The 14,504-nt window shown below is 40.0% G+C and overlaps 1 protein-coding gene across 1 annotated transcript in view; it reads left to right on the top strand.

Annotated features, from left to right (window-relative positions):
• The first annotated feature begins 9,519 nt into the window (after positions 1–9,519).
• SGCD (sarcoglycan delta) overlaps positions 9,520–14,504 on the top strand; it is a 415,700-nt gene continuing 410,715 nt past the window's right edge. The window contains exon 1 of the mRNA XM_036423826.2: positions 9,520–9,612. The gene's annotated coding sequence lies outside the window, so the exon portion shown is untranslated. The remainder of the gene's footprint in view (positions 9,613–14,504) is intronic.

Genomic DNA, 14,504 nt, shown 5'->3' with positions numbered 1-14,504 from the left:
ATAATAATTTGGTTTTCTATCATCTTCTAAAGGTGACCAATGTTTTTTTTTTAATTTTTTATTCTTAGTATCATTATAAACTTGTAATTCAAATACATCTGTAGTGTTTTGATCCTTTTCTATTAATACTGTCATTGATGCACTAATTTTCCGACCCATGATTTTCAGTTTTCTTATTATGTCTCTTGTTGAGTTCATAGGCTATTTGCATTTCTTTTTCTTTGAGTTTCCTGTTAATATTCCTTGCTGATTTTTCTAGACAATTATTTGTAAGTTTTGTTTCTGTTTTTAGAAGAGCTTTATTTATTAGGAATATCAGCTCTTTGCTCTTATGAAATCAGAAGAATACCTCTTAAAAATTACATTAGCAGTTTTCATAAAAAGATATCTAACAAACTGATAAAACGTAATTATAATTTTTATCACAAAGATGAGTTCTTTTTAAAATAATTTATTGCATGTATTGGAGTCACACACACACACACACACACACACACACACACACACACACACACAAAAGCCTAAGTGACCATCCAACCGTTTGACCATCCAACCGTTGATGCACAATGACTAACAGGAGTCAGACACTCCAACAGGTAGCTGTGACATGCACTGAACACCAGGGGCAGATGCTCAATGCAGAAGCTACTGAGCTGCAGTGACTTGGTAGCTGTGGTTCTTGGGTGATGCACCTGGAACCAGGGAGGAGGGAGACTGAATCTTGGGTGTCAGAGAACCACCCTCTCGCAATCTGGGACCCCTCGGGGGATGTCAGAGAGCTAATTTCAGGCATGCCAGGCTGAAGAATGCCACTGATGCACAAATCAGTGCACTGGGCCTCTAGTTGATTAATAAAATTATATAGGTTTCAAATGTACAGTTCTATTATACATCATCTATATATTGTATTGTGTGTTCACCATCCAAAGTCTTTTTCCATCACCATGTATTTACCCTCTTCTGCCTCTCCCCAAACACCTTTCTGTCTGGTAATCACCATACTGTTGTCTGTGTCTATGAGGGCTTTTATTTGTTTTGTTTAATCCCTTCACTTAATTCACCCAGCTCCCCAACCCCTCTCCCCTCTCAGCAGAAAAGAGTATAGCAGTCTTTGGGAGCTGTGATGGTGGACTCAGAGTTTCCTGGATTCTCTAAAAATTTTGTGATGTTGCGCAAGTTACTTTAATAGTCTAAGCCTTCACCTTTCCCATATGCAAAATGGGAACCCTAATAACACTCCTCCATTAGTGTATTGGGAGCATTTCATTAGCAAATACAAACTTAGCACAGTACCGGCACATACATGCTGCATAAATAATAGCTTCTCACATTTTTATATTGACTACCAATAACAATGACATTAGGTCTAGTAATAATTAATGTCGTTTTCTAATACTTTTTAAAATTGAATTTATTTAAACAATACAACAAAATTTAATCAACAATATAGTTGCCGTTGTTTTCTACTACTTGTGCCCAATGCTCAGGAAGCATTTTAATCCCTCTGTTGTAAAATTCTTGTGATTTTGATGCAAAAAATTCAGTCAATGCATTTTTGAGGCATTCTTCATTATTAAATTTTTTTCCAAGAAGAAAGTTTTGCAAAGAACAAAACAAATGGTAATCAGAAGGGGCAATATCAGGAGAATATGCAGGTTGAGGGAGAACTTCCCATTCCAACTGGCGCAGTTTTTCAGCAGTGATTCTTGCAGTATGCGGTCGTGCGTTATCCTGGTGAAGAATTACGCCCTTCCGATTAATCAGCGCGGTTCTTTTTCTCTTAAAGCTTGGGCTAACCTTTCCAATTGGGCACTATACACTGCACTTGTAATGGTTTGGTTAGATGGTAAAAGTTCATAATGAAGAATTCCTTTAAAATTCCACCAAACACACATCACTTTTTTCGCATGCAAGTCAGGTTTTGGCATGGGCTGGGGAGCCTCATTTTTGTCCAACCATTGAGGCCGCCTTTTCAAATTAACATACAGCACCCATTTTTCATCTCCGGTAACAATTTGCTCTAAAAACGGCAAACGGTTTTGACGAGAGAGGAGCGAACTGCAAATTGTGACTGATTACGGTTGTTGTCGGTCAACTCATGAGGAACCCATTTTCCAAACTTTTGGACTTTGCCAAGTGCACGCAATTGATTGGAAATTGTTTTTTGTGAACAATTTAAAGTTGTCGCAAGCTCTTGTTGGGTAATTTGAGGATTTTGCACCAAAAGAGCTTGAAGAGCTTCTTGATCAAAATTGGACACATGGCCTCGACCACTCTTGTCATCTAACAAAAAATTTCCCTCGCGAAATTTCTCAAACCAACACTGGCATTTTCTGGCGCTAACTGCATCTTGACCAAGAGCACTACAGATGTTTTTTGCAGCCTCACTTGCTTTTCTTCCTAATTGGAACTCGTAAAGCATGCAGTGCCGAATATGCTCTTCATCCACCATCTTCTTAGCCCTAGTTTTGCAACAAAAACCAAACCAAACACAAACTTTTTCAAGCAAAACTTGTTAATTGCACTTCACACGTTCTGTAGATACCACGTGTTTGAAGGTTATGTCAATACAAGTCAACACCAAGCAAGATTTTAAATGAATGTTTAAAAACGATATTAATTATTACTAGACCCACTTAACCCTCATATGGATTTACCCAGCATATCAGCATGGCAGGAGACATGGTCCTTAGGTAGGCCAGCCTTTCCTGTTTGCCACCGCAGAGTCATCAAGGAAGTGGTGTAGCTTTGTTTGGATATCAGTCAATGAAACTTGTCATACAGAAATTATTGATTTATGTCCATGTAAAAACTTATGTCTGTGCCTTGGCTTCATGTTGCATTCTTATTCTGTGCCTCAGAGAAATAAACCTGACACACATTGAGTTCATGACACTCCGTGACTTGGACTAGTAAGCAAGACATCAATGTATTGTCACACATATTAGTATGTTGTACCCTCCTATGTCTGTAAGAGACAGTTGAAATGTTATTATGCAAGTTTGACAGGTAAGAAAACACATAGCACAATGAATTGATAATATACGTACAATTATATTAATTTGAACATAGAACTCTTTGAGGTAGGTATTATTATGATTTCTATACTGCAGACGAGGCTCTAAAAGGTTAAATAACGATGGTAGAGATAGTGGGTAGCTTAGCCAGGAATCAAACGTAGTATTATCCACAGAGTTTATGCTACCAAGACTTTGAAATAATGCCCTTTTTGGCAGTTTCCTAAAATAACAGGTTTTTGCTGAGCATTCTTCCTTTATGTTCATGGTATTATATAATATTGTGGATCTAAATGACATGTGTTACTAAGAATAGACAATTAGGAGTTGATGTTCTTGGAGTGAGGTGATGCTTTCTAATCCTTTTATTCCATTGGTATCAGGAAATATATGGAAAACTGCTACTTAAAATATCCCCCAGTAATTTACTCACTGGTTCCTCTAATGTGTGTTCCTAGTCTGTCCCCAGGATAACAGATAAGAATGATATGGTGAACTCAGCTATTGACTGTGTTAGAGGCAGCACAGAATACCACCTGTCACCATTTGAGGCCTTATGGAGTAACCTGATGCCCTGTAAATTTTTGGTATCTATATTGTGTGTTGGTTCACATGCATGCATGGGAGTCTTTGAGGAGTTGCAACTAAATGCATGACTCATGCATATAGTAATGCATTTAAGGAATATATATGGGCATGCGTGTGTGTGTGTGTGTGTGTGTGTGTGTGTGTGCGTGTGTGTGTGTGTAGGCTGGGAACAATACCATTTTTATAGCAAAAAAGACCATATTTTTAAAGCAAAGAATGAGTCTGCATTTTTAGATATCTAAAATAGCGAATTCCGGACTCAGAAGGATTGTTGGTAAGTGCATATAAAAACAGGTAAAAGTGCCCATCTAGACTAAATTTTAAAAGCACATCTTGTAAGCCACTGATATTACTACCTACATATTGTCAGTGTCTGACCCACTTTATGAAATTTAAAGTAAACATTTCATTAACTAGCAAAGAAAAATACAGATCCACAATTAACCCAGATGCTAGGAAATTCTCCAAAATTCATTATAATGTTCAGTGACTTTTCTTCTAGAGTCCCTTTGATTTTACTTCAATTTAAAAAGCATACCCATGAAGGAAATAAGGTACTAATGTATACAGATATGATGTCTGAAAATCACCAGATGTGCCCTGACAGGGTAGCTCAGTTGATTGGAGCATCCTCCCAATATGCCAATGTTGCAGGTTTGATCTCTGGTCAGAGCACATACAAGAATCAACCAAAAAATTTATAAGTAATTGGAACAATAAATTGGTGTTTTTCTCTTCCTTCCTCACTTAGAAATCACATAAAAAAGAAAGATCACTAGATGTTTTCTATAAGAGCGAAAATAAAGGGGCAATGAGTTTGTGATGCGGAGCTGATGAGTAGGGGGGCAGGCTGAGCTGCTGGCGTGATGCGGATGTTCTAGTAGGCGGTTCGGATGCTTCTCCTTCTTCTACGAACCGTCCACTCAGCTTCTTCTAGCATTTTACGCTCTTATTCTTCTGATTTTCTTCTGCTTCTGCGGCTTATGGTCGGATGCTTCTTCTGCTCTCCTCTCCTTCCTTCCCCTCTCCTCCCTCCTCCTCCTCCCCCTCCGCTCCTCCTCCTCCTCTCCTCCTCCTCCTCCCCTTCTCCTCTCCTCCTCCTCCTCCTCCTCCTTCTTCTTCTTCTTCTTCTTCTTCTTCTTCTTCTTCTTCTTCTTCTTCTTCTTCTTCTTCTTCTTCTTCTTCCCTTTTTTTTTCTAATCCCTAGCAGTTTAGTTGTTTGGTGTCCAGACTAGGAATAAAAAGGAGGGTTATTTTAAAATATATTTGTATTGATTTTAGGGAGGAGGGGAGAGGGAGATAGATACAAACATCAATGATGAAAGAGAATCATTGATTGGCTGCCTCCTGCATGTCCCACACTGAGGACTGAGCCTGCATCCTGGGCATGTGCCCTTAATGGGAATCCAACTGTGACCTCTTAGTTCATTGGTGGATGTTCAACCACTGAGCCATGCCAGTTGGACTAGGCAAAATTTTTAATACTGTGCCAGAGGGTCATGATTCCAGTTACAGATGAAAACTTTGTTTCTCCTCAGTATTTTACATTTCAGGGGCCCAGCATTGTTTTAGTAATGTCAACTTGTAGGAAATACATTTACTATTTTAAAAACCAAGACCCAACACACACCAGTGGTGCCTTGGCCACTACCTCTGCTGCTCTGGAAGCCATTGTTTCAATGATTAATGTGACCTCCTCTGAGGCTTTGGAAGAAATATGTCCTCTTCTATGTGGGTACTTTTATTCTCCTTGGCTGAGACTGAGCTGGGCCAGTTTTCACAGTTTCATTCTTGGAGGACTGTAACTCCATCCTTGGAGTTCAGACTATGGCATTTGTAAGCATCAGTACTAGATTTAATCAGAATGAGAACCCAGGGAAGAATCCATTGTGGTTTTCAGCATCAATAAGCTCCATGGTCAGTTCTGAGTTTGAACTGATACTTTCAGGTTTTTGAGATTTCAAGCAAATTGCTTAATGTCTCCAAACTTCAATGTCCTCATATTCAGATGGATGTGATATACCTTTTGAAAAGCATTGCTGGCTGTGTGGATACTGAGTGGAGTTTTATGAGGCACAACCTTATATACCGGGCATATGTGGTATACTTACAATCACAGTTCTCTTTGAAATGTTAATCTTTATGACAGTGTTTCTCAAATTCCCAGTAGCACCTAACCCTGTTGGTGTAGTTAGATTAAATTCATAGTTCACTCTGGACTTTCAAAAATCATAATCAAGGTCCATTTTAAACTTCTTAATTCATTTATGTCTCTCTGCTATCTCCCCTGCCCTACCTTCTCTGGATGCCTGTCTCCCTTGGGTGTGTATCTGGGTCATTTATAGATCAGTGCCTGTAAGTTGTATACTCACAAGAATCATTTTCAGTGCAGCCAGTCATTTGAGTGGTGAGGTTCACACTGCCATCAGAGCAGCCACTAATTGATACCTCTTGAAAAATGACATTATTTCCTGATGCATTCAGGCTGGGTGATGGGCAAGGATAACACCCACCGGCGTGATTAGCACTCTACTCAGGCAGACACTGTGATTTAAGATGGATGTTGTTCTTTCTTGACATTATTTCCTTTGACAGTATTTCTCTGAGATACTTTCTCAGTTTATTTTGTCATATATGCAATAATCCCATTACAGTTTCCAAAGATTTTTTTTTTAAGTTGATTTGAGGCCCTGGCCGGCTTGGCTCAGTGAATAGAGTGTCAGCCTGCAGACTGAAGGGTCCCAGATTCAATTCCGGTCAAGGGCATGTACCTTGGTTGCAGGCACAACCCCAGTAGGGGTTGTGCAGAAGGCAGCTGATTGATGTTCCTCTCTCATCGATGTTTCTAACTCTCTATTCCTCTCCCTTCCTCTCTGTAAAAAATAAATAAATAAAATATATTAAAAGTGAATTTCTGAAGCTGTGTCCTCTGATCCCAGTGCTCTATGTACCCTACTGTCCAAGTGGCACCTTGTTAATGGGTAGTGTTTTTGTGGGTTTGGTGGATATGTTTTGTTTCTTTGCTGAAGGAGGGAAACAAACCAAGGTCAACCCTGAAGAGCTGTGTGGGGAGCAAATTAAGAAAATGAGCATGTCTCCTGATAAAACCAAGAATTACAGAATTGTCTCTCTTTATGAAGCAAAAATTAGACTATTTATATCAGCACACCCTGTATCACTAGTTGTGTGAATCAACAACTTTGTAGGAGTTTGTCACGTCTTCCCATGTCTGGGCAGATGTTTAGGAAATTGTACAAAACAACAAAAGATGTGCTTGAATGAAAGGTTCATGTGGGTACAAATGAAGTCCTTAACATTCCCTACCATATCCCAATCCTTAACAAAGTGCATGGAAAATAGCATGTACTCGATAAACATTTGTTCATAAATGCATTCTAAGCAAGTCCTACAGTGGCAGAGAATGGATTGCAAGTAAGTTTTCCCTGATGCATCTTAACTTTTTATTAGATTGTACTCTAACTAAACCTGAAAGGTAGATGACATATTTTTCTGTTGCTACTACCAAACAGATATAGTTTCTTAATATTATTTAGAAAAAAAGAAAGAAGCATTTGGATAGAATAGGGACTTGAATTCTCAAAGCAGCACAATTTATTTAATAACTCCATATGTCATTGTGCTGAATTACAGCATTGTTTGCTTTCAGAGTTGAGTTTCTTGGCTTTGGAATATAGGAATAATTGTAGACTGTGGCTTGACAATTATTGGCCTGCTATAATTTGAGGGCCAAGATCTTTCTCAAATTGCTGGTACCACAGCAGGGAGGCAAGGAATGAACCAGACAACCTTAGTTTCTCATGGCCTAAAGTTCTGCCATCTGCTTCCAGAATGTGGGGACACTTGAGGTAATGATACTTGTCTGGGTCTGAGGGTGGACCCAAAGTCACCAAGGTCCACAAGAGCCATTCCATATGATGTAAGAGAGAAAAGATTTATACTCTAGTGGGGAGTGAGATGCAGGTGGATAACTGTTATTGAATGCTATGCAAAATATCCTGAAACAATAAAAAGAAAATTAAGAGCAGCAAATATGAGTTGAGTACTTACAGCATGCATAGTAATGAGTTATTTAACTATGTTGCCTCACTTAATTTTTAGAAACATCCTAAAGTGATAGCTATTTCTATCATGTCATTTTTATAGAGAAAGGGGATACTTAGAGAGGTAGAATGCCTTCGTCAGGGTTTCATAGTGGTGGGACCAGGATGAGAATACTGTGATTATCCCAAAACCTCCTTCTTAACCATTGCCCCTGTTGTTAATCCTTACCCAAGGATATTTTTCCATTGATCTTTTAGAGAATGTGGAAGAGAAACGGAGAGAAACATGAATGTGAGAGAAACACATCAATTGCTTGCCTCCTGCGTGTGCCCTGACCAGGGCCCAGGCTAGGGAGGAACCTGCAACCACGGTGCATGCCCTTGACTAGAATCAAACCTGTGACCCTTTGGTCCACAGGCAATTGCTCTATTCACTGAGCCAAACTTGCTAGTTTCCATTGCAACCTGTTTCCTAACCAATATTAGACTGCTCAGAATAAGGGAGCCCATCTCACTGAATAGGTCACATTGGGACAAAGATATGAAATGATGAGAGTAAAAGAACATTCCAGAGAACTGTGAGTGCTTCAGCCTCAAGTAGAGTTCTAGGCCTTTGAGGAATGGCTAGGCCAGTATAGCTGAAGAGGAACAAGTGAGGGGAGAGCACTGGGAGACAAAGTCAGGGGTAACAGAGCTGTTCTACCAGGGTCTTTGAGGTCATTGTGATGATTTTGCTTCTGAAAGCTTTGATCACGGAGTGTCACTCTTCTACCCAAGAGTCCAGTTGAGCGTCCTGGCCATGGCTTGAGTAAGCCTGCTTTATGGCCTGCAGATTTATAATGAATCCTAGGGCTCGGGTAGCAGTAACCCAGTGGGTAAGAGTGATCAGCTGTTGGATTTATTCAGAAGGTAGTGCCATCAGTATTTGCTTATATCATGGAGGATGTGTGGTGTGTATGCAGGAGAGGAGTCAAGGTGACTGGAAGGATTTGAATTGACCGCCAGGGTGAACAGAATTGCAACTGACTGAGAAAAAAATAAGGCAAGAAGCCTAATAGAGTGGCCAAGACAGAGTAGCCAGTGAGGGGAGGCCAAGTTTGGTGTCATAGAAGCCAAGTGAAGGAAGTGTTTTAAGATGATGCACTGTCCTCTTGTCTCATTTAGCATAGACCCCAGTGTTGAGCACCTTGTTTGTATTTACAAAACAGTTGCTTGAAATAGGCCACAGGTAATAAGTCATCATGGGAAATGGCTTTTCCTCTCTGATCTTCAGTTTCCCCCATAAGTTAAATGAGCAAATTTGGCTAGTTGTGTCCTTAAAAAATCTTCTATTCTTTTTTTTTAATGTATTTTTATTTATTTCAGAGAGGAAGTGAAAAGGAGAGAGAAAATAGGAAATCAATGATGAGAGAGAATCATTGTTTGGCTGCCTCCTGCACACTCCCTACTAGAGATGAGCCTGTAACCTGGGCATGTGCCCTAACCAGGAATCTAACCTTGACCTCCTGGTTCATAGGTTGATGCTCAACCACTGAGCAAAACTGGCTGGGCAGAAAACCTTCCATTCTTAATATACTATGGCTTTTTATGATTTAGTGTGATTCCTTGATTATCAACAAGACTATATCTATTCAGATATTATGCATTTTTATGCCAGTCAGAATTGAATGTATCTTTTGTTTAGCTTCTTCAAACCAAATGGCCTTGAATTTGACATCACAGTTATATTTTAGTTTCTGTTTTTCTTTATTCATGTCTTCTTTTTCCTGTGATTTTTTGTAGCTGTGGCAGAACCCTCCATCCTCCAGCACTTGGCGAAAGTTGTACTGGACCTTGTGTGGAGGTTAAGAAAACTCTTTCTTTGGTGGTGGCCTGCGGAGATTATTTCAACCCCAATGTTGCTCTGAATTCTGTGCTCAAGATTCAAGAAGATTAGGATTGGGAAGGTATGAACTTCTGATTTTTATATCTTATTTTTAAGGTAAATACATTTAAAGACACTTATCATTGTCACCACCTTTTCTCCTTCCCATTTCTTTTTTTCTTCTTTTAAGCAATGGCTTTTTATTACTTTGCTACAGGCTTGTGGGATATGGAGGTATAAAGTACAGTGGGAGAAACTGAAGGCTGCATTGTCTCCGTAATAAAGAAGTGACCAGAGGCCAGTAAGAAACAGCAAGAGAGTAGCGTGCACGCGCGCATGCGCGCGCATGTGTGTGTGTGTGTGTGTGTGTGTGTGTGTGTGTGTGTGTGTTTGTGTGTAGGGATCTCTGATGAAAAGAAAAGAGAAATTAAGTTTGGTGACCAGGTGATAAGACTTCAGTTAGAGAGAGGAGTAATAGTGCTGCGTAATACACAGTTTATTTCCAGTTTTAATGTCCACAGAAAACTGGCAAAGCTTTGTATTATATCTCAAGTTTTTCTGAGGAGCTGTCTGTATATTTCTTTTAGATACATACTCATGCTGGCCAACTGAAAGTTGCAGTCAAGCGGTCCCATTTTTTTTCTTCTGGTTACAATGATGTGTGTGTGTGTGTGTGTGTGTGTGTGTGTGTGTACATGCACACATACTCGCACATATATGCATGCATATGTATAATTTACACACACACACACACACACACACACACACTAGAGGCCTGGTGCATGAAACTTGTGCAAGGATGTAGGTTGGTCCCTCAGTCTGGCCTCCATCCTATCGCAATCCAGGACCCCTATGGGGATGTCCAACTGCCAGGGATTGGGCCTAAACTCGCAGTTGGATATCCCTCTTTCAATCCAAGACTGCTGGCTCTAAACTGCTGCCTACCTGTCTGTCTGATCACCCCTAACTACTCACCTGCCTTCCTGATTGCCCCTAATCACTCATCTGTCTGCCTAAGCGTCCCTAACTGCTTGCCTGCCTGTCTTATTGCCCCTAACCACTCTGCATGCCTGCCTGATCACTGCTAACCACCTCTGCCTCAGCCCCCACCACAGCGGTTTCATCTAGAAGGGTGTCCGAAATGACGTCTGAGAGGTCGTTTGGCTGTCTGGTCTACTTAGCATATTATGCTTTTAATATATATATATATATATATATATATATATATATATATATATATATATATATATAAAATTTGAGTGGTTTCTAATTATTCTCTGAAGTAATTAGTAAGAGGAAAGGGGGAGCATCTTACATAACATACCATTAATGTTGTGCTTATTGTGAGACACATCCTATATAATAAAAGGCTAATGTCCAAACTGACCCTACAGTGGAATGACTGGTTGCTATGACACGCACTGATCACCAGGAGATAGACACTCAATGCAGGAGCTGCCCCCCTGGTGGTCAGTGCACTCCCATGGGGAGTGCTCCTCAGTCAGAAGATGGAATCATGGCGAGCACAGTGGAGATGGTGGGAGCCTCTCCCGCCTCAGGGGCAGTGCTAAGGTTGTCCAACTGCCAGCTTGGGGTGCAGGCTGGGCTGAGGGACACTGCACGAATCTCATGCACTGGGCCTCTAGTTGTGGTATAAGCTTTGGAAATAAATCACAAGTATATCTGATAACCATCTGATTAGGGATTTCTGTTTTGGGAAACCAAAGGAAAGATAAGTAAAAATGGCATTCTGGTGGGCTCTCTCTGGAGCATGTCCAAGCTTTTCTTCCTTCAAAGACATGCATCTTTACTTTCTCTCCTAAACCCCAAGGGTCCCCATAAGACTTGAAACCAGGGAAGCAATGGGCAGTGGCAGCTCCTCCTGGGTAATCCCTTGATCCTATCTCTAAGGCCTTATTTTCTCTGACTTTTCAGTGAGTCAACAGCAGCCCCACTTCGGCTCATATCCTTCCTTAACGTTTTTAGAGAAGCAAAGTAGCCTGCCTAGGCTCTCGCCTGTTACTTTTTATATCCTAGACCCTTCCTTTGCTTGACTGTCCCAGATTTAATGAATGTATTCTCAGAAGAAGAAAAAAGCTTTCTAAGACTGTGTAGCAAGGAAGGGACAGGGCAGACTCATGCCCAGGCTTGTTAGAAATTAAGTATCTCTGCTCTACCATCTAGAATAGGAGGATAGTGTGCATTACTGGTTAAAAGCTCTGGGACAATGTGATTTAATAGCCTGGGACCACATGCTATGTCCAAAAGAAACTGTATAATGTTTCTGACAATTCCATGAATACCTCATTTAAATTTCCTTAAAAAAAAGATAAAGAAAAAGCCTTCATAACTCAAAGGCATCTGGGAACTGGAGAACAAAGAAGCTAAGTTGTTGAGTTGGCTTCCTTCTCATGGCACATAGACTTCCCATGTGTCATTATTTAAACAAGTAGAGATCAAGAGCTGATGAAAATCAAATTTGTTCTAGCCATAAGCCTGATTTCATGTTACCTCTGAATTACTCTCTGCTGGAATAAGTGGGGTATATACTTTCAGCTGATCACGAACAAGCCTTCCTTGGAGGGTAAAGGATATATACTTTCTATCTAATTTTTGCAAGATCCTCCAAAGCCCATGCAAAAATTATTGAGCTCTGATATTCGCATGGCTCACAGTACCTCTGAAGAGGGCTAAGAGACTGGTGAAAATGTGAGGTGGGTATTTGAAACAGACTCTTCTCTCCCTGCTGTCAGAGATTTTTTTTCTAAAGAATATACATTTTCCCCTCTTTGAACCAGAGGGTATCTATAAAGCAGTTTAAGTATAAATATTACTTATGAATGCATTTCCCATGAACTTGCTTTCAATGGCTAAATATGTCATTTAACAATAAACAAGGAGAAAAACATACAGGGTACCTTTTTGCACCCTTACACATTGGATATAAACATTGAACATAATACATGTGCTGTTGCCATGTGTTTCTCTGCCCACATCCTTGATCTGTCAGAAGGGAAAGCTCAAAAGTTCCTCTCTGCTTGTCCGAAAAACCTGGAACAGCTGAGGGGTTTGGGCTGGGACTTTGAGGACTGAGTTCTTTGCTTTAAGAGTGTTGATCTTTCGTCATACTTTAATTCAACATGTGGGTGTGCTGTCAGGAAACCCCCCCCCCCCCCCCCAGATGCCAACTAATACAACATAAGTTCAGCAGAGAAAGTTTTCAAGGGCTTGGCCATAAAAGGTTCTTGGTTTAGAGACCAATCAAGCCTTGAGGGAAAAGTAAAGCTCCTCCTGATTGTTGACAGAGGACACAGGGCAAGTTCATCTCAGGGCAACATTCAGCTTTAGTGTGCAGAGATATGTGTATGTTCCTGCTCACAGACTAAAACCCAATTTCCAGGAAGGAAGCAGGACACGAGGCAGTGCTGGCCCATCTATCTGCCAGCATGCTTTCTGGCTCCCATGCTCCAGTGCCCCCAGCTGATTTATCAGATGTCTTTTCAAGTGAAGACAGTATACGTTAGTTTACAGGATTTAAAAAAGACAAATAAGCTTCTTCCAGAACAGAAAAGTCACTTACTGTTGTTAAGCCAATGTTGGTCAAAGTGTGGCCTATGAAACAGCAGCTTGAGCTTCACCGAAGCACATGAGGCATGCATGTCTCAGGCCCTTCCTCAGACTTAGGCAACCAAGACCTCTTGCAGGGAGGGGGATCCGGGGATATGCTTTTAAACCAGCTCTCCAGACAATTCACATGCTTTGCTAACATTTGAAAACCACTGAGAAACCTGTTCCCCAGTCTCTGGTAAAGAAGGGTGTTGGAAAAAAACACCTCATGTCTATGAACCAGGAAGCTCTAAGCATATTAATGATTGATACACTTAAGTGTGTGTAAGTTTACTTCTAAAGGACACATAAAGCACAAACCACAGAGGAAAAGAAATAAATTGAACTTCATGAAAATTAAAAGCATCTAGTCATCAAAAAACACCACTAAGAAAACAGACAGCCTGCAGACTGGGAGAAAATATTTATGACACATACAGCTAACATGTACAAGAAGAGGCACTTCATAAAACAAGGTATAGAATGACCAATATGGTGTTTCAAAGAATTTGTTGTCAGGGAAATGCAAATTTAAAAGCACAATGAGATACTTCCACACACCCATCAGAATGGCTAAAATTAAATGGACACCAACTATCAAAAATTAACAAAATACAGTACTGGTTGAAATGTAAAATGCTCCAAGGCTTTGAAAAGGGATCATGGCTCCGATGGCTTTTCTGGCAGTTTCTTAGAAAGTTATACAACTGTCTATGATAGCACCCAGCAATTCCAGTCCTAGGTATGTGTTCAAGGATGGAAAACATTTGTTCACACATTTGTAATAGCATTATTTGTAAATATCCAACACTGAAAACAACTCAGATGCCCAACTCATGAAAATGGATGAGTAGTTCTCTGATCTACTCATAAAGTGGAAGACTAGTCAGCAATGAGATAAAACATTTTGATAAACGTAATAACATGGATGCATCTCAAAAATAGTGTAATGAGTAAAAGAAGCCAAACACCAAAAATACTTAAAATTTATATGGAATTGTAGAATAATCATAACTAATCAATAATGATAGATCATTGTTTGCCATAAATCAGTGCTTGCCCTGGTGGGAGATCAGCTGGAGAAGGAATAAAAGAGACTTTTCCGGGGTATGGGAATATTTTGCAACTTGATATGCATTTGTCAAAACTCATTCAATGTTAAATTCATTGGGCTTTTTACTCTGTGTAAATTATGTATGTAAAATGGATAATACATTTTTTCAGAAACTTCCATTTATTGAATACTCTGTCAAATGTGCTATTCTGTTTAAATCCTCAAAACCACTCTGGGGGTGGTGTTATTAGTCCTAATTTACAGATATGGAAATTGTTACTGTACAACACCAGGCAAGTTGTTACAAACCATAT

This window comes from Pipistrellus kuhlii, unplaced genomic scaffold (genome assembly GCF_014108245.1).
Source record: "Pipistrellus kuhlii isolate mPipKuh1 unplaced genomic scaffold, mPipKuh1.p scaffold_m20_p_8, whole genome shotgun sequence".
Classification (NCBI taxonomy): domain Eukaryota; kingdom Metazoa; phylum Chordata; class Mammalia; order Chiroptera; family Vespertilionidae; genus Pipistrellus; species Pipistrellus kuhlii.
The sequence above is the reverse complement of the archived record's forward strand: the minus strand, read 5'-3'. Positions and strand labels throughout refer to the sequence as shown.